Source organism: Hemicordylus capensis, chromosome 1 (assembly GCF_027244095.1).
Source record: "Hemicordylus capensis ecotype Gifberg chromosome 1, rHemCap1.1.pri, whole genome shotgun sequence".
In the NCBI taxonomy this organism is placed as follows: Eukaryota; Metazoa; Chordata; class Lepidosauria; order Squamata; family Cordylidae; genus Hemicordylus; species Hemicordylus capensis.
Window position 1 is genome coordinate 169,249,328 of NC_069657.1, and position 18,857 is coordinate 169,268,184.

Here is an 18,857-nt window from a genome sequence, read left to right on the forward strand (position 1 = left end):
TGGTGACTAATACCACGTTTCATTTGAGTGGTGACTAATAATGGGACTAGGTTTTTCTTTGAAACGCCCTCTTTACATATGAACCTGCTACTTGAGAACTTTCCATTTTAAATCTCTTTCTCTCTGTAATTCCTGTTATCAGAGACATGGCAGGTGGGCATGAGAGAGAGAACCTTCTTGATGGTAGTGCCCACCTCCCAAGAAGGTATGACAGTCCCCATTACTGCCTGCCTTTATGTGGTAGTGAAGACTGTCTTAAGCCCCATTCAGACATTGTGTTGTGCAGGTTTCTGTACACATTTGCATGTGTGTGTGAATACCTTTACATGCATTCATTTAATAAAGCGAATCTGAGTACACGCCCCCTCAAATACAGGATATAGATAGGAAGGAAGTTACTACTGCTGTGTGTGTGTGTTGAACATAATGTGTGAATAACTGTATGTTTACAGACCTGTATGTGCAAATGCAGTTCACATTGTGTGTGTGTGTGTGTGTGTGTGTGTGTGTGTGTGTGTGTTTGGATGTTATGTGTGAATAAGGTTTGTGTGTTTTTAAACTATTGCTGGTGTTTTGTTTCATGACCACAATAAGTGTATAAAGTATTGAAAATTTTATCTTAAATATCTGTAACTGTTGCTATATAGCTTCAAATTGTTAGTTGCTTGAATATGTTTTTGTTGTAGAAAGTTGATATATTAATAATACTCATAAGTAAATGTATTGTGTGAAGAAATTTTGTCTGACCTGAATGAAGCAAATGTCTTTACTGTCCTTAATACTGTTCTAGTACTGTAGAAAAGTACTGTGTTAGAGGGAGAAAAATACATCTCTTCTTCACTTTCTGCAGTGTGTGTGTGTGAGAAAAAAATCTTCTCGACCCGCCTTCTCACAGCTCGTATACCCACGAGTGGCTGGTTGAGTGAGGATGAGGTGACTGCCTTGGCTGGCACCTGCCCCTTGGGATGGCGGCAAGTATGGGCATCCCACCCTGTACATGGGCATCAGATGATGCCCTATAGTACATGTGCATTACTTCTCCCAATTCGATCATTAGAGGTATAGAAAGATGGCTTTGTGAGCCGTGTGTTGACCGCACGGTGACTTGCCTGCCTGATGTGAAGGTTGCGGACATCACGCAGCATCTAGATAGGCTGTTAGGCAGTGCTGAGGAGGAGACAGCTGTCGTGGTGCATGTCAGCACCAACAATGTGGGGAAATGTAGTCGGGAGGTCCTGGAAGCCAAATTTAGGCTGATAGGTAGCATTTTGAAGTCCAGGACCCCCAAGATAGTATTCTAAGAAATGCTACCTGTTCTATGTGCAGGTACAATATGACAGGCAGAGCTGAGGGGTCTCAATGTGTGGATGAGATGTTGGTGCTGGGAGGAGGGGTTTAGATTTGTTAGGCACTGGGATACATTTTAGGGCAAGCAAGCAAAGCCTGTACAAAAGGGATGGTCTGCACTTGAACCAAGATGGAAGCAGACTGCTGGCGCTTAAAATAAAAAAGGTTGCAGAGCAACTTTTAAAATGACACCTGGGGAACAGCCGACAGGAGCCGGACAGTATCCGGTCTGACAAATGCCATCCTGTAAGATACGAGAGTGTAAAAGATTCAGATAAAACTGAAGGGGACAGAGCAGAACCAGATAAAGAGCAGACAGGAGCCTGTGCTAGCTGGTCAAAGAGATCAAAGAGCCAAAAGAAAGATAGCATTCACCAGGTAAGAGATTCAGCATATAGGTGCTTATATGCTAATGCCGGAAGCCTCCGAGTCAAGATGGGCCAGATGGAAGCTGGTGGGGGTGGTTGGCTTGGCTGACACAGCCCTTGACACTGATCATCAGGGGGCATGGACAATGTAAGGAGCATGACCAGCAACAGCATGGCACCTCCTCAGGTAGTGCTAGTGCTTAAGCCAGCACTATGTATATCATCTAAGTATCCCACAAATGATGACTGGCACCTGACTGTGAAGTGACTCAACTAAAAAGAATTATGTTTGGAAAATCCATCAGATGGCAGTCACCTTGTATGTGAAAAGATAGAAAACTTCCATGGTTGTAAGCCTATGCAACCTTCACATAGGAGTAAATCTCATTGAATACTGTTGAATTTCCTTCTGAGTATGCAGCCCTAAGCATATATAGTCAATGGCGCCCTTTGACGTGGACTTCTGGTCTAGTCCTCCACAATGGGGGTGGGGGCAATGTCCCGCTGGGGACCTGGGTAGTGGCCATGCTGCCAGCCTGCACTGCACCACCGCTGTCAGTGCAGTGTGCCACCATGCACTGCTTCCTGCTGATGTAGCCCACCCAATATTCTCTGTTGCAAGGCCGAGTGTGTGTGTGTGTGCTGAGGTCTGAGTGTGGCTAGTCCTGCTCGCGCGCACCTGCGCAGTCACTAGTGATGCACATGATGTGATGTGAGGGCATGCACAGCACACACGTCACATGAGGTGAGGCCAGGAGGGTAGCGCAAGTGGAGGGAGGGAGCAGCACAGGCAGAAGCACAGGCTGCTGCTCCAGAGACCTCTGCCCCCTCCCGGACGAGCAGTGATTATAGGTGTGAGTGGAGAGGGAGAGGCAGAAGCAAATAGTAATGCCAGGCAAGCATCTGCAGTGAGCCAGACCAACAAACCACCACCACCAGTCCAGTCCAGTCTAGAGAACAGCAACAGGTAACAGGCAGAGAGTGAGTGAGGTAGGCGGGGGAGGGTTAGTGCCTTCAGCTAACTGAACTGACAAGATTATCCATGCAAAATGTTGTGTCTGCAGGTCAGTTAGATGTATGTTATTCATAATTTATTCTTAACCCCCCCCCCAAGCTTTCCTGGAGCATGTTCTGGTGCAAAAAAAAAAAAAAAGTGAATTTCAGCTGATATGGTGGCAGGGGTAACTGTGGTGGTGGTGCTGTTGAGGGAGCAAAAGGCCTTTAGGTCCAGGCTCCAAAGGGCTGTCAGTGTAACATTTGATCTTGTTTATCACATAGCTGTCTCCTCACGTGTATGTTATAGTCAAGTAATACACACACTTGTGGTGAATCATCCCAGTGCTGTACCTGACCAGGAAGCCATCCTATGGCATCTATATCCACACAGGTTTCTGATCATGCTTTCACCAAACTTTCAGTTTCTAATTCTGTAAAGGAAAATTGCGCAAACTCCTCCCTCTTCCTACAGACTCGGAAATGAGTCTTGCTACGGTCCTTGGAGTTTACTCCTTAGTAAGCGCACTGAGGTGTTTCCAGAGGTGCACCTAGGTAATTTGGGAGCCTGGACTTAGACCTTTGGGCGCCCCCCTCCCATGCAAATTAAGCATTATCATCATCAAGCTCGACTGGGTGACCACACGGGATAGACTAGAGAGGATTTGGGGGTCCCCAGGCGCTGTGGAGGCCCAGGACTTCAACCCAGAAGTCCAGGGGTAAGAGCGCCTCTCGGTGTTTCTTTACGCCTGACCCCTTCCGCATGTGTGCACGGCACGTTTGTCTACTCGATTTAGCATTTGCTCGCTGCCTTCTTACCTATCAAGGTAAGAAAGCCTGCACTGCAGAGGGGCTGATTAGACTGGAAGCCTTTTGCTCACGGTCTGAACTGAAGCCTACAAGGAAGGAGTGGGGCGATTCATACCTTCCCACCATGGTAATTATTACCTAACTGCACGTGATCCCCGGGCGTCTCAGAGGCTCGGATGGGCTATTTGCAAATGCAAACAGAATTCCCGCTTGTGACGACCGAGCAGGCAGACCGAGAACCTTCAAATGCTTCCTGTTCATGCAAATGTTGTTTTACACACAGCGAGAAAGGATTTAACCCTTCTCTTGCCGCTCTTGGGGAATGTTGCCGATCGCTTTCTGGAGGATGGTGGTACGTATGTGCTGCTTCGGCTCAGTTCATATTTACATCGCCGCACTCCGCCATGATTGTCATCCAAGTATTCTCTTCATCTCGCTCTGGGTTTGCTCTGCTCTTTCTCCAAAGCTACGGAAAACATTGTAATTTGAAGACGTTCCCTTTCTGCGCCCCCCCCTCCCCGCTTTATGCACACTTCTCACCAGGTTGAGTAGTTGGCAGATGCTCCCTGGATCCGGCAAGGCGAGGCTGCTATGCACGTTCCCGGCCGGGCGGGCAGCTTGTAGACGCTCCCTGCTCGGCCCGGGCTCCCTGACCCTGCAGCAGAGGCAGAAGCGGGAGGTGCTGCGTTGGTAGAGTCGCCGCGTTCGGGTGGCTTTTTTTTCGTGCCAGCTCCGGTATTGCAGTTGTGTGGTCTGGCCCTAGTTGAGCTGCAAGGCGCCGCCGCAGCTTCTGTGCTGCTCCGACCGGGTCCGGCCTCCCCGCCGAATTGGCGGGGGGAGGCAAACCCGGCCCCGCTTAGGGAGCAGGATGGGCGACGAAGATGAGGCTTCTCTCAAGCGGCGTAAGAGGAGCTGGTAAGAGATCTCTCTGCTCAACAACAACCCCCCGCCCCCCGTGCCTGGCCCCACATAACCCGAGGCAGCCTCGGTGAGCTCCGGGAAGCTCTGCTGCAAACGCCGCTTCGCTGCTTTCTCCGGGGCTGCCACCCGCGCGCATGGCGAGGGCCGGAGGGTCTCTGCAGCGGTCTTACTAGGCGAAAGTGGAGAGAAGACGAGCCCTTCCTTCCTTTCTCCTCCCCACATTGATTCCATCCTGGTTATACGTGCTGCTTGCCCTGTGGCTTGTGTGTGTGGTAGTGATCCTGAAAGCAGTTCTTGTTTTTCCCCCGCCCGCATCCACGCCTGTTAGGGGTGTGTGAGAAAAGAGAGGTTCTTTTCGGGTCTGGAGGAAGCGGGCGGAATAGGTGCCTCCTTTCGCGGTCTGCGTCTGCTGGGCGCAGAGTATAGTTCTCTCTCTCTCTCTCTCTCTCTCTCTTCCACTGCCTGTTTTGCCAGGGAAATAAACTACCGTGTCCTGCAGCTTACTGTGGTGGGCACTTCCTTCAGCACCTCTGCTTCAGGCTTTCCGAAAGTCGTCCCTTTTCTTGATAAGGAGTGAGCGGGCCGGGGGCAGAGCGATCTCTTGGGCGTGTTTTCTCGGAAGTGCGTTCCCCTGCTCTCCGGGGAGCTTGCACCCAAGTCCGCGTGCATAGATAGGGCTGCGCACACACTAATCTCCTGGCTTCCTGCGCCAGTTCGCCCAGCACACACCCCGCTGTCTGCTTTTTCTGAACAAGGACAGCTTTCCTATCCTAAGCCTTGTCTGATGTGTTTCTGGTGGGTGGGGGAAACAGCGACAGTAGTTGCCTTTCTTGTGACTGTGTTTAGGCTCGCAGCTGCTTCATCCCTTTCCATTGCCTGGCCATGGTATATGGAGAAGGTCGACACACCTGCTTCACCCCCCCCTTATCTTTTTAGAAATGGTTTGGGGGGGGTGTTCCCCCAGGACTGCCTCCTTATACTGACTACTTGCTGGTGTGTGTGTGTGTGTGTGTGCGTGCATATGATCTTGCATTTCTCTCTCCCTCCCTCCCTGTTGTGTCCCGAACAGGGTCATCCCCTAAGCTTTCTCTGCCTTGACTGAGTAAATATATATATTCACTTGACTCTCTCTCTCTGTCTCTGTGTATTTATAAATCAATCATATTTTAATACCATTTGATATGTACATCTCTAGGCAGTGTACAGAATTTAAAATATAATGATCCCAGAGGTGCACCTAGGTAATTTTGGAGCCTGGACCTAAAGGCCTTTGGAGGCTCCCCCTCTCCTGCAAATTAAGCATCATCATGCTTGGCTGGATGACCATAACACCTGAGGATATTCTAAAGAGGATTTGGGGGGCCCCAGAAGCTGTGGAGACCCTGGACTTTGGCCCAGATGTCCAGGGGTAAGAGCGCCTCTGAATAATCCAGCACCTGCATAGTGCATTAACACTGTTCAAGGGAGGCGATGTGGCTTTTCCTGTCTGCCTAACCCTTTCAGGCCATGGTTAATAGTATATACTTCTGTTTTCTCCCAGCCTTTGTCTTGGGAGATAGCTCTTATTTGTTCTCCATGGAAGAGAAATGGCCTCTTCTCTTTCTCCCCTCTCCCTAGCTGTCATTGTTCTCCTGTCTTGGCCCAGTCTATGAGGGATGGCTGCAACCTTTCCAGGGTTGTAACCTTTCCACAGTCTAATAAAATAAAATAAAATACTCAGACAAACATCTTTGTATCTGTGAGCAATGGTTGTAGCGTGTCCCATGTTGCTAAGGAAAGGGAACCCTTGTTGGGCTAGTGGCTTTGTACCTTGGCTACCTCACCAAGGTGGTAGCCAGAAATGAGGGTTTGTAGCTCTGCTTTTTGCCCTTATTCGTAAAAGCATATGGAGTCTGCATAGGAGATATATAGAAACAAAGGGCCCTGGCATGCTCCCTTACCTGGCAGTTCTTTGTGCTCTGAGAACAGGCTGAGGGATGGATGCTCAAACTTACCACAGACTTATTGGTCTGCATCTTTTCTTAACCTGTTGTCTCCTGTGAGACAATCATTCTGGTAGCAGCCAGAGATATTTGGTCACTGAAAGGCAGCTGTGGCTTCAATGGTTATCTTCCTGTGCTACTGAAAAAGACCCCTTCCTATATGTCTGTGCATGGGATGGGAAGCAACCCTCCCAGGAGAAAAATAGCAAACCCAGCAAACTTGGATGTTGGCAGTTAAGCTCTAAAATTGCCTAGTCTTGATTCTAATGATGTGACAGTAGAGTGTCATACTTAAAGAGGGTGTATGTCTTCAAGATGTCGCAAACTGCATGCTAAATATGGCAAGGACAGTATTTGAAATCTTGACATTAAGATACCGAAGCCTGGTATTATATGCTGTCACTTTTTTGCTGATATAAATGATAATTTTATATGGAACTGAAAAGAGCAGGAAGATGAGTCCATTCCACAGTGTAATTCAGATATGATAGCACAAGAGATGGCAGCAAACAATGCAGGGAGGACAGGTGTACCAATACTGAGAGATACTTGTGCTTTGTAGGCAAGGGTTGCCAAAGGCTTTATTGCACTCTGTGTAAGAAAATGTGTACAAGTTCAAATTCTGAGTTCTAGGGTTGAAATCCAGGAGAGCTTTTGTGATTGATTGACTAAGGTCTCTATTTAGCCTCAGATTTGTTTTTTTTAAAAAAATCAAAGAAATGCAAGCAAATCAAAGAAATGGAAGCATGAGCACCCCAAAATGTAAACTAGCTAGGGCACTTGCAAATTCTTGTGATATTCATAAAATCAGATGGCAGCATCTGGCCTAGAAAGTCATGATGAATATCATTGAAATCAATGAGAAGTTAATAATTACTTAAGTCGCATTGATACATGTTGAACACTTATACAAGTATACAATATACACAGGTTTCACACTTTAAGTTGAACAGAGGTACAGGAATATCCTCCTAGCTATACCATGCATTTGAGGGACCTGTACCCCATATTCACTGAATACAGATACAGTTATTTGTACAAAAATGTGTACAGACAACTTTACACTCATACAAAATAGTGTCTGAATAGGGCTTTAATCATAACTAATTTAGTCTGGATGCTGCCCATGGAATTTTAGAATTGGAAGGGACTTTGGAGGTCTACTATTCAAACTCATTGCTTAGTAAATAAAAGAAAAGAGATGAGGTGTGTTGTGTTTGGTATGTTCTACTTGCATTTTTTCCTTTTTTGCTGCAGATTATTTGAATTTTGTGGCATATTGCTAATTGCAGTATAATTTATTGATTCAGTTTCTTGTAAATACAAATTTCCCCCTGAGGTCAGCAGATGTTATGATTGTGCATGTAAGGCAGGTATCAAGTTCTATATGAGTTCTTACTTGCATAGGCTAAAAAACAATGATCTGGTCTGATCAGATCAATCTTTATTATGGCAGTGACCAGAAAAGCACAGCAAATGTTACAAAAGATTAACAAGACAATTAGATAATGATAATAACCACTAACCAATAAAGTAAGACAAATTAACCAATTCTTTGCAAATTTTACAAACCATAAAACAAAATTTTGCAACCTTTAAAGAAATTAGATCATTCTGGTTGGACAGTAAATATTGAAGGTAAAATGAATCTGAGTGGCTTAGAAATTTAACTAAAAAGGGGGTAATAAAATGAGAACAGATATGCTTGTAAAAAAGACAGTAGAAGGACACGAGCCACTGATTCAATGGCACCTTTACCACAAGGGCAGAGCCAGGCTACATAAGGGTTTAAAAAAATTTCCTTCTAAAACGGCTGTAGAAAGCACATTAAAATGCGCTAGAGTCATTTCTTCTAAATTCTGACACTTTTATTTGATTTAGATATCTTGGTGGCCTTGAAATGGAAAGTTGGTTACTCACAAATACATCTCTTGGAATGCAAGATTGGTCTAATTGCCTTTCCATATCCATCACTCATTGTTTAAGTGCTAACTTGGCCTGCTCAAAATACATCATCATAAGGGCTTCCTGTGAGAAACTGTAATAATGCAGTTTCTGTTGGAGAGATCTTTTCCAATTCAAATTAAAGTTATCAGCTAGCAACAGGGGGACTAATCCAACTGGAGGAAAGAACAGCCTTAACCAATAAGCAGAGATAATTAACCACAACCCCATCTCCTCCTTAGTCACATTGGTTTCCCAGTGGAGAACCACATTAGGTACACACTGAGCTACTTGGAAGATGTTTCTAAAGAATTTGGATTGTACTGCCGCCAGTGAAGCAAAATTGACGTACAGCCCAAGTTGTGCACCATACAGGCACTGGGTTTGCACTTTAGCTGAAAATAGCTTTATTGCCACTGGAATGAATAATGCACCTCTGGAGTAGTAGAGTCACCTTAAGTGGCCCATGCTTGACTAACAAGCAAAAGGTTGCTGGTTCAAATCCCTGCTGGTACTATATCGGGCAGCAATGATATAGGAAAGTTGCTGAAAGGCATCATCTCATACTGTGCAGGAGGAGGCAATTTCCTATATTCTACCAAAGACAACCACAGGGCTCTGTGGGTGCCAGGAGTCGAAATCGACTTGATGGCACACTTTACCTTTAGAATAGTAGAATGATCGTATGGCTGACGCTGATTTCTGGGTGTTTTGTGAAACAATCCAAATGGGCACTCCAACCACTGGATGCTTGAAAGACCACACCCACATGTTTGGAGATTTTGACTTGTTCAATTTCATGGGCATTCAGCTGCCAAGTGCGAACTTTAGGGCACTTGGCAAAAGTAAGGGTCTTAGTGGTGTTAATTTCTAAGGCTTCGTCATTGCAATACAAGGCAAGAGAGCGTAATGCTCCTTTTAAGCCAGCCGAGGTCTGAGACAGCACAACTGTGTCATCTGCGTAAATAACAATTTGATGTAGTATGTGATAGCTTTTATGGATATGTTTAATTATTTATTTAAATTTCCTAAACTAAACTAGCTGTGTGTATTTTATGGGAAAATATAACTTTCCGAGAGGTAGCCATGTTAGTCTGCAGCAGCAGAAGTAAGTCACAACACGTTTTGGCTTGGAAATCTATATATATAATTTGCTAAGACATACCCATGGCCAATCCCATGTGTGGCAGCTCTCACGAGAGTTTGCAAGCAGCTGATGGATAGCAATGGGGATGGCTGGGAGGGAAGAAATTGACAGCGGCAGCCCGCTGGCTCGGGCAAGGAAACAAAATGGTGCTGGCAGGTGGGTGGGAGGAAGAAGACGGCGGCCCAGTGGAAGAGAACAGGTGGGGAAAGGCGGCAGGGGCAGTTGGTGAATGGCGGCGGGTGGGCAGGGAAGAAAATGGTAGCAGTGGGGAGGAGTGGGGGGGTGGAGCTGCGATGGCAAACTAGAGGCGCAGATGCTCTGTGCCTGGTCCAGCTAATAAAACTGATTTCTTTAAAACAAGAACTGCTGTCAAATACGCTAGTTTGTGAACTTTAGATGTTGCAAATAGAATCATTTTACTAGCCCATTCAAAATATCTAGATGCCGAACTTTCTAGATGTGATGACATTACAGTTAATTGAATATGTACTGCAATGCTCTGGTCCAAAAGTACCCTGCTCCAAAAACCTGCAAATCTCCTCACTCTTCTTCCACTCTCTTCTTGACTTGATTTGCCTGTAAGTGAAAAGCTTTGCTGTCAATTCTTATGTGTCTCTTTGTAGTTAGGTTCGAAGCCCCATGTGCCTAACTGCCCAAGAATTTCACCAAAGAAAAGAAGGCTGGGGTGGGGTACGGGACTGGTGCCAACTTCAGGCCTTGACCAATTTCATTAGAGCTAGCCAGCGCAGAAATTTGGGAGCCAGACAACGGACTTGAGAAAGTTACCAGACTTAGGTGAAGGACATAATGGGGTGGGGGTGCTTTTCTTTATCCCTTTTACAAGTAACACATTTAGAACCGGAACAGGTCTGCCTGAGACAAAAGAAGATTTTGCTAAATAGTTCTATCTCTGAATATCCTAGTCTAGGGGCCACAGTAAAAGTTTGAGGTGCCATGGTGCCCTGGAGCCCTGGATTTGTCAATTCTACATTTCTCTTTCCCACCGTAAATATCAATTAAATAGTTAAGCATATCTGTATATTTGCCAAGCAGTGTTCTCTCTATTTTTTTCCATCTGTGTGCAGAATAAGTTTTGTTCTGGGCTGCAATATCAAGGTCGTGCGTGTGCACATATGTTAAGAGTGGGACCTTCCTGATTCAGCCTAAGTAGGATTTAAAACTGATTGAGCGGACATCAAAAAACATGTGAGCGCATGCACACCTTAGAGGGAACACTGTTGCCAAGTGTTTCATGGCAGTTTACATAATGTTAAAATTCGCCAAACCACAAAACTAAAACAATTGCAACAGTTAAAAACATCACAGTCATTTTACCTGAATGTTGTGGCTCCTAGAAACTTGAAATACTGCTTTCAGCCCATCTCCTGAACTTCTGCCAGCTCGAATATCTCTATCTCTCTATCTAGAGAGGATTCCCTATCCTTCTAAAACTAAAATGGTAATAAAAATAAAGTTGTTCCTGCAGGATTATATACATGGAACAGCAGTCGAAATGTATTAGTCAACTAGAAGTATGCATTAACCTGGAAGCAATTCCCACAGAAATGACCTTTTAGGTTTTTCTAAATAAAGGGAACCTGTTGTAAGTGAACATAGTAAACTTTAGAAATCTGTCTCCATGATATAACAACCTGAGGGTGTGATGTGACTCACCATCCACTGGAGTTGAAGGGAACATTCCAAAAGACTGAGAATACAAACGTTTATGGATGTTAAATCTCTTGTTCAGATCAGAATCAGTCCAGATCAGAAAGATCAGACAATCATAAGGTGGCACTGTTCATGTTCAGCATTTGAGTACTTGCAGCATGCATTTGTCACGGCCTCGTTCTGGATATATTTGCTTAATGCACCTGGTTGAAGCACTTGTAACATTTCAAGCTGCAGAAGAAGTTTGTACAAATGCCTCACCATCATTTAAGACTGTTGTTTTCAGAACTTCCTGATAAAGCTGTGGTCTGTTTGGTACAGTCAACTAAAGAGATGGGCTAAAGAGATGGTAAAAAACACTTCTAAAAAACACAACTAAAGAGATGGTAAAAAAACACTTCTGGAAAGCTGAGAATTCTTATGAAATGTACAGTCATAAACAGCCTTCCTGGAGCATAACTGGTCCAACGATGCAGTGTTCTTTAACAAATCATCTAAATCAGAGGTTCTGAACCTTTTTTGCAGACCCCACAGGTCCTCAAGCATTACCCCGGACCCTCAGCTCATTTATATATTTTCATAAGACTCCAGTGAAAATTAGAGGGAGGAAAGAGTACTTGGGATCGTTATTTTCAACAACTTTATTCTGGCTTACAGGGAGCAGATGAAGTATAGTGCAGCAAATTTTTTCTGTGGACCTCCTGGACCCAAGGTTCATGGGGTAGGCCCAGGTGGTCCACAGAAAATGCTGCTGGGTTTTCCTTAGAAGGGCATGAAAGTGAGGCCTTGCTGTTTGTTCTCAGCATGTGATACTCAGAGAGATGCTGCCTCTGAAGTTCCATTCGGCTATCATGATTGATACCTATTGGAAGACATAGCCTCCATTAGGCTCCTGTATAGAAAAATAATAAAATCCAAAGAAGCAACAGCTGTATTAATAAATGCTGTTAGATTCCTTTCTGGCAGTCATCTGACGACAATGGTTATTATGATTGTGTTAAGGATGTTCATTTTCAGAGACCTGTACTTTGTGGCTAGTTTATTGTAGACAATGAAAAAAGGGTTGAAATAGACAGTCATCCCTATTTGAGCTTTTTGTTATGCCTTTGTCAAAGGCTACATAATAACAGTATTTAAGGGCAGCAGGTGTCCATACAAAAAGAGGAGAAAAGGTTCATGAAAGAGATGACACGAAGTAAAAGTTCTGTTGTACCTTCAAGTTACCCATCGGATACACTGGTGCCATTGTTGAATCCTCAGTTTTCTATGTTTGAAATATTAGTTCTTGTCAATTTTATTGCTAGCCTTATGAAACCTTATGAAAACTTTAAAAGAGTGTTAGTACTGGATATCTTAAATTAAACCTGTTTTTAAAAAATAAATAAAAATCCTAATGACAACATGCGTAGTTGATTCCAGTACAGATTTGTGGCAAAACACTGTAGCGCTCTAAAACAATGTAGCACTCTACAAATGTATAGCACAATGGTGCATGTTAATTAAAATTATGTTTAAAAAAACAACTACACAGCAAGCGTTATTGAATGCTTGTGACCCTGTATTTTTTCTGTATGATAAACAGTAGTGGATTCTTGTGTAAGCTTAAGGCCAGGGATCCCCCATTGTTTCTAGTTGTCAGCAAAGCTTTGCTTTTTTGGTTCCTTCACAAAGGTAAAATTCATGAGTTTCATGGGGTGGGAGAGAGGTTACAGGGTAGGACAGGCAGGTGCGATATATGTGTGTGTGGTGGCTGGATAGAGGCAATCTCTTCCCTCTAGCCTACGTTACGGATGTTGTGCTATACGACATTATACATCCTGGCTCCTTGTTGAATGAGGCACATCTTGCTCCTATGCAACATTTAATAATGTTGGTTGTTGGCTACTCCTGTGTGTAGGCTTTACCACTAACATTCAGAATTAAATTTCTGATGATCACTGGCAAACTCTGGTATCTGGTTTTAGCCTTAATTTTAATGAGATTTAATCTGGTTTAATGAGATGTAGAGGCTCTTCCCATGTGTGTGCAAAACCAGGCTAAGGGAGCCCAGCCCGGTTTTGCACGCGTGTGAACCACCAGAATCGGGCCCAATCCTGATGGCTACATGGCGGCAAACCCCACTAAGTAGCCTCCCTTTAAAATGAGGTCGAGGGAACGCTCCCTTGCCCTTATTTATTTGCTCGTGTGCCAGCCATGGTTGGTTGTAGCTGCGGCTGGCACACTCGGGGGGCAGGATCCCAATAATGCCCCGCACAAGTGCATTGGAGCTCCGGAGGGTGGGGCGATGAGCAGCAGTGCATCCCATCACCCTGACCCTCGGAGCTGCCAGGAGCTTCTGCTGGTCATCTGAGGGGGCGATCTGCCCACCCAGGGAAGCAAGCACAATCGTCTGTGGGGAGGGTAAGTGTAACCCGCTCTCTCTGGAGCTCTCCTCACTGATTGTGAGAAGAGCTCTGTAATCTGGTTTAAATGTTTCTTGATTTTAATTGCTCTGTGTGTTTGATTTTAATGTAAACTGCCCTAAGCCACTTCAGGAAGGACAGTATATAAACTGAATGAATGAATAATAAACTTGCCTTACATTTATGGACACTATCCCAAGCACTGAAAACCACATTTTGCCTGAGCAGCCAATTTGTTAATACATGGCACACTACACAGACTGTCGACTTCTTTCCTGCATTTCTACCATGTTCCTTCCCTTCACTCCCTTCTCTGTTTACTGGAATTTTATTTTTCTGGCTAAAGAAGTTCTCACTGGTAAAAGGATAGCTACAATCCTAAATACAAGTTGGCTACAATTGTTGCAATTTCGGAATGGCTCTTTAGGACACAGAGTGCAATCATGTCGTAAGAGTATTCTATAGGATGACAACATAAAATGCTAAAAACCTTTTTTACAGCTTGAAAGTTGAAATTCTTGGAACATTTAATCATCATCCAAATAAAGCTTTCAGTTGCCCAGGCTACATAGGAAACTAACTTGTTTTATTCTAAGGCAGGGAAGCATTTCAGGACTTCTGTCCTGCCAAGACTTCATTAAATTAAGGAAAAGATTAGAGATAAATTTGGCAGAGTCAACAAATATTTTAATAAACATGACATTGGCTTTATTCAATCTGAGAGGATGGTTCATTCTGATTTTCCATTACTCAGTAATGGAAATCTGGAGCCAGATTGAAAGCCATACTGAGTCACATTTTGCAGGATGGTGCACTGCCCCTTTGGAAGTGTTCTTACCACCAGAGAGATCAAATATATGCAATCCGTATTTATTTTTGTTTTTAATTGGCATTATCTGCACTCAAAACTGCTACTACTACAAATAAAAGTAGTTTTACTGAAGGGAGCTGATCTATAATTTTATTGACCTACTTCATAGGTGACTTTCCCCAGGATCCAGTTTCTTTTAAGAAAAAAATACATTTTTAAAAAATACATGTGACCACAGGTAACAAAAATTAAAAGGTTAACTTCATGAATATGTTTACATAGTGAAATGAATTGAGAGGCATTTGGAAACGCTGGTTCTGAGCTTTCCCAACGAGGACCTCCTCCCCTCCAAAGGTTTATTTTTGGGGAGCTGTAGCAGCAGAGCCCTGCTCCTAGCTGCCGTCACTGTAATCTGATGTGGGGATGGAAAGGTAAGCAAGGGCTACAGAGCCAGCCGCAGTTGGTGCCTGGCTAACGTGGGGAAAGATGGACTGCATGAGGTTTGCGAAGTGAAAAAGAGGCGGGAGGGTCAGGACAGGTGTAACATGAAAAACAGGACAGCTGCTGATACCCCCTTTTCTGTTTTTCTGTAAATAATGGGAACGTTTAAAAAAAGAATATCAGTTTCAGCAGCTGGCCTGTTTCTGTGGTCCTCTAAAATTAAAACCAGCCCCTCTAATTGTTCCCGATACCACACAGATAGTAACTGCAACGGATGTGGGAGATGTGTATAGGTACATCTCCCCCCCCCCACCGCCCATTCTAGAAAGTTGAAAAGATAAGATTAATGAATTTGGTATTGAAGTTTGTGTGAGTTGGGAAAATGTATACTGTAATATAGACAGGGGCGTAACAAGGCTGGAGTGGGCCCAGAGACAAAATTTTAAAATGTGACTTGCCTCTGGGGTGTGTGTGTGACTTGCCTCTGGGGGGCCCCTCGAGGTGTGGGGGCCCCCAGGCAGCCGCCTCCCCTTGCCTAATAGTAGTTACGCCCCTGAATATAGATCTGAACCAGAGAGAACTTGGTTTTCTTATCTGTCTGTCTTTAGGGTTTTCATTAAAGGATTGTAAAGGAACAGACATTGTTATGCGCATTTTCAGATGTCTGCACACTCATAGATGTGTGAATGACTATTCATTTGTGAAACACAATTGTGAAGCTCATTCAAATGCAGGATACAGATAGATAGTGTACTCCCCTCCCACCCACCCCCACTGCAGCCTGCAAATGCTGGAGCCTAAGTCAGTCTTGACAACTCTTCTTTGCCTATACTATAGGAAACCGCCCAGAGATTTGGGAGGCAGACAATGGACAAAAGAAGGTAAATAGCTTTCTCTTTGTTCCCTTTACAAGCAGCATACTTGGAACAGAAACAGGGATGCCTGAGACAAATGAAGATTTTCTGGGCACCACAGTAAAATTTTGAGGTGTCATGCTCCCTGGGGCCCTGGATTTGTCAATCCCACTTGTGTCTTTCCTACCGTAATTAATTAAATAGTTAAGTCTATTTGTATACTACTAACAGCGGGGAAATGACTTGCCTAGTGAGCAATAGGTTGCTGGTTTGAATTCCTGCTGGTATGTTTCCCAGAATATGGGAAACACCTATATCAGGCAGCAACAATATGGGGCGGTGCTGAAAGGCATCATCTCACACTGCGTGGGAGGAGACAATGGTAAACCACTCCTGTATTCTACCAAAGAAAACCACAGGGCTCTGTGGGCACCAGGAGTTGAAATCGACTTTACCTTTACGTATTAATATTATAGGGTTCATTTGAAATGTTTTTCATGGAAAGAGACTTGGCAAGATAAGTGTATTGGTCAAGTAGCAATATATATTGACCTGGAAGCAGTTCCCACAAAAATGACAAAAATGGAGAGGAGAGCTGGTCTTGTGGTAGCAAGCATGACTTGTCCCCATAGCTGAGCAGGGTCTGTCCTGGTTGCATATGAATGGGAGACTTGATGTGTGAGCACTGCAAGAAATTCCCCTCAGGGGATGGAGCCGCTCTCGGAAGAGCATCTAGGCTCCAAGTTCCCTCCCTGGCTTCTCCAAGATAGGACAAGATTTATTTATTTTTTAATAGGACAAGATTTTTTTAGTGAACCAACAAACTACCAAAGCATACAGTACGTTGCCAAAGCACAATTATATACAAAGCGGTTGTTTGTACATGATATATCTACAAAGATTTACACACAAGGATTTGGAAACCCACAAGGTTATGAAGTATATGCAGGTAGTACTGTAACTCGGGGGTGGGGGATTTCAAGGTACATCAGGTAATGGGGGGGGTTTACGTCCAACGTCCATTTCCACAATTTGTCCCATTGCTGTTTAGAAGAGATACTCTTGTCTTTGTGCACATAACCATATGTTATGTGCAAACAAACGTTTCCAGAAGAGATTTCGTTTCTCATCTGCGTGAACCTCTTGGTCGCGTCTTCCCTCCTTATTCCTATGCAGGAGCATTGCATAAATGACATACAGGTTTACTAAACCTGATTACGAGAAGGGGAATGTTCCAATTCCCTAGTATGAGGGCACCCGTTCCGTCCCGTTTCCTTGAAGATTTCTTTCTGGGACCTCGAAAGGAGGTTCTATCGCTCAAACCCAAGGTTAGTTCTTCCCAAGTCTGTTTTTCCAAATCAGGCCACTCTAACAGCTTGCTTACTCCCTGCCACACTCTTTTGGCTACCACACACTCTTTTAAGAAATGTGAGTGTGTTTCCCTGAATGTTTTACCTAGCTCACTAGCTTTCTGTTTGCAGGTGATTTTAGGGCACTCTTGCTGGTCCTCTGGGAGATAGGGCTGAGAGAGATTCCTGCCTGCAACCTTGGAGAAGCCGCTGCCAGTCTGTGAAGACAATACTGAGCTAGATAGACCAATGGTCTGACTCAGTATATAGCAGTTTCCTATGTTCCTATGACCCTTTTGGCTTTTTAAATAGACTGGTAGACTAATCTATAGAAATCTGTCTCCATGATAAAACAACTCGAGGGTGTGATGTGATATCCATCTTCCACTGGATTTGAAGTGAATGTTCCCATAAAAAGAAATAGAGAGAATAAATCATGTTTATGGGTGTTAACCTCTTGTGCTGCTTAAGATCAGACAGTCATAAGGTGGTAATGTTCAAGTTCAGCATTTGAGTACTTGCATGTATTTGTCACGGCTTTGTTCTGGATATATTTGCCTAATGCACCTGGTTGAAGCACTCTAACATTTCAAGCTGCAGAAGAAGTTTGTACAAATGCCTCACCATCATTTAAGACTGTTGTTTTCAGAACTTCCTGATAAAGCTGTGGTCTGTTTGGTACAGTCAACTAAAGAGATGGGCCACATTATTAATGCAAGCATAGGGGGCAAAGGACACTGTAAAAAACTCTTCTGGAAAGCTGAGAATTCTTATGAAATGTACAGTCATAAACTGCCTTCCAGGAACATATCTGGGCCATCTAATGTACCATGATATTGGTGATACCGTAAGCTACAAACCATAAGCGGGCTGCTGATCCAACCACAGTTGGTGTATGGCTAATATAGGGAGAGATGGGCCCTAAGCTGCGTGAGACATTTAAGGTTATAAAGAGGGATGATCAAGGCAGCTGTAACTATAAATAAAGAAACAGGACAGCTGATGGAGCTGATACCATTTTATATGTGTTTCTGTAAATAATGGGAATGGTGTTTTTTTGTTTTTTTTTAAACCACCACCACCAGTTTTGGCAGCTGGACTGTTTTTTGTGGCCCCCTTAAGATTAAAACCAGCGCCTCTGATTTGCCTGATAGCTCACAGGTAGTAACTGCAGTGATGGGAGAAATAAGTCCAGGCGCATCTCCCAATGTTAGAAAGATGAGGTCAATGAATTGGGCATTGTAGTGGTTAGAGTGCTGGACTAGGACCAGGGAGACCCGAGTCCTAAATCACCATTCAGCCATGTTACTTACTGGGTGACTCTGGGCCAGTCACTTCTCAGCCTAACCTTTCACAACCTTGTGAAAGAGAAACTTAAGTATGTAGTACACCGCTCCAGGCTCCTTGGAGGAAGAGCGGGATATAAATGTAATAATAATAATATACTGTAATATAGACTTGGACTAGACAGATCTTCAATTCCTGTTTTGTGTATTTATTGTTTTTCAGTATAAATATTTCTGATATAATGGAACATAACTCCTAAATTTGCTTGATGACAGAAGCCCTGTTGCAAGTATTATTATACCCATTTTCAGATGTCTGTACGCTCTTAGATAATGTTGTTTGAAGAACTGTACCTATGTTCATTTAAAAAGTGAAACTGCGTTGCATGCACATTTAAATTCAAGTGACAGAAAGTGTACCGCTTTACCTGCGTTCAGCATAACATGCAAATAACCATGCCTGTATACAGATCTGCACCTGTGTACACTATACATATATTTGCATGGCTTTGCATGAACAGGGCTACAATC

General features: G+C 43.9%; 1 protein-coding gene across 3 annotated transcripts in view; it reads left to right on the forward strand.

Moving 5' to 3' along the window:
• Positions 1–3,749: 3,749 nt before the first annotated feature.
• The window catches only part of MGAT5 (alpha-1,6-mannosylglycoprotein 6-beta-N-acetylglucosaminyltransferase), a 209,587-nt gene continuing 194,479 nt past the window's right edge, over positions 3,750–18,857 (forward strand). Inside the window, exon 1 of one of the 3 annotated variants that reach the window (XM_053253618.1) lies at positions 3,750–3,870. The gene's annotated coding sequence lies outside the window, so the exon portion shown is untranslated. Of the gene's footprint in view, positions 3,871–4,129; positions 4,434–18,857 lie in introns of those variants that run through there. The other 2 variants (XM_053253628.1, XM_053253608.1) reach the window with 2 other exon arrangements.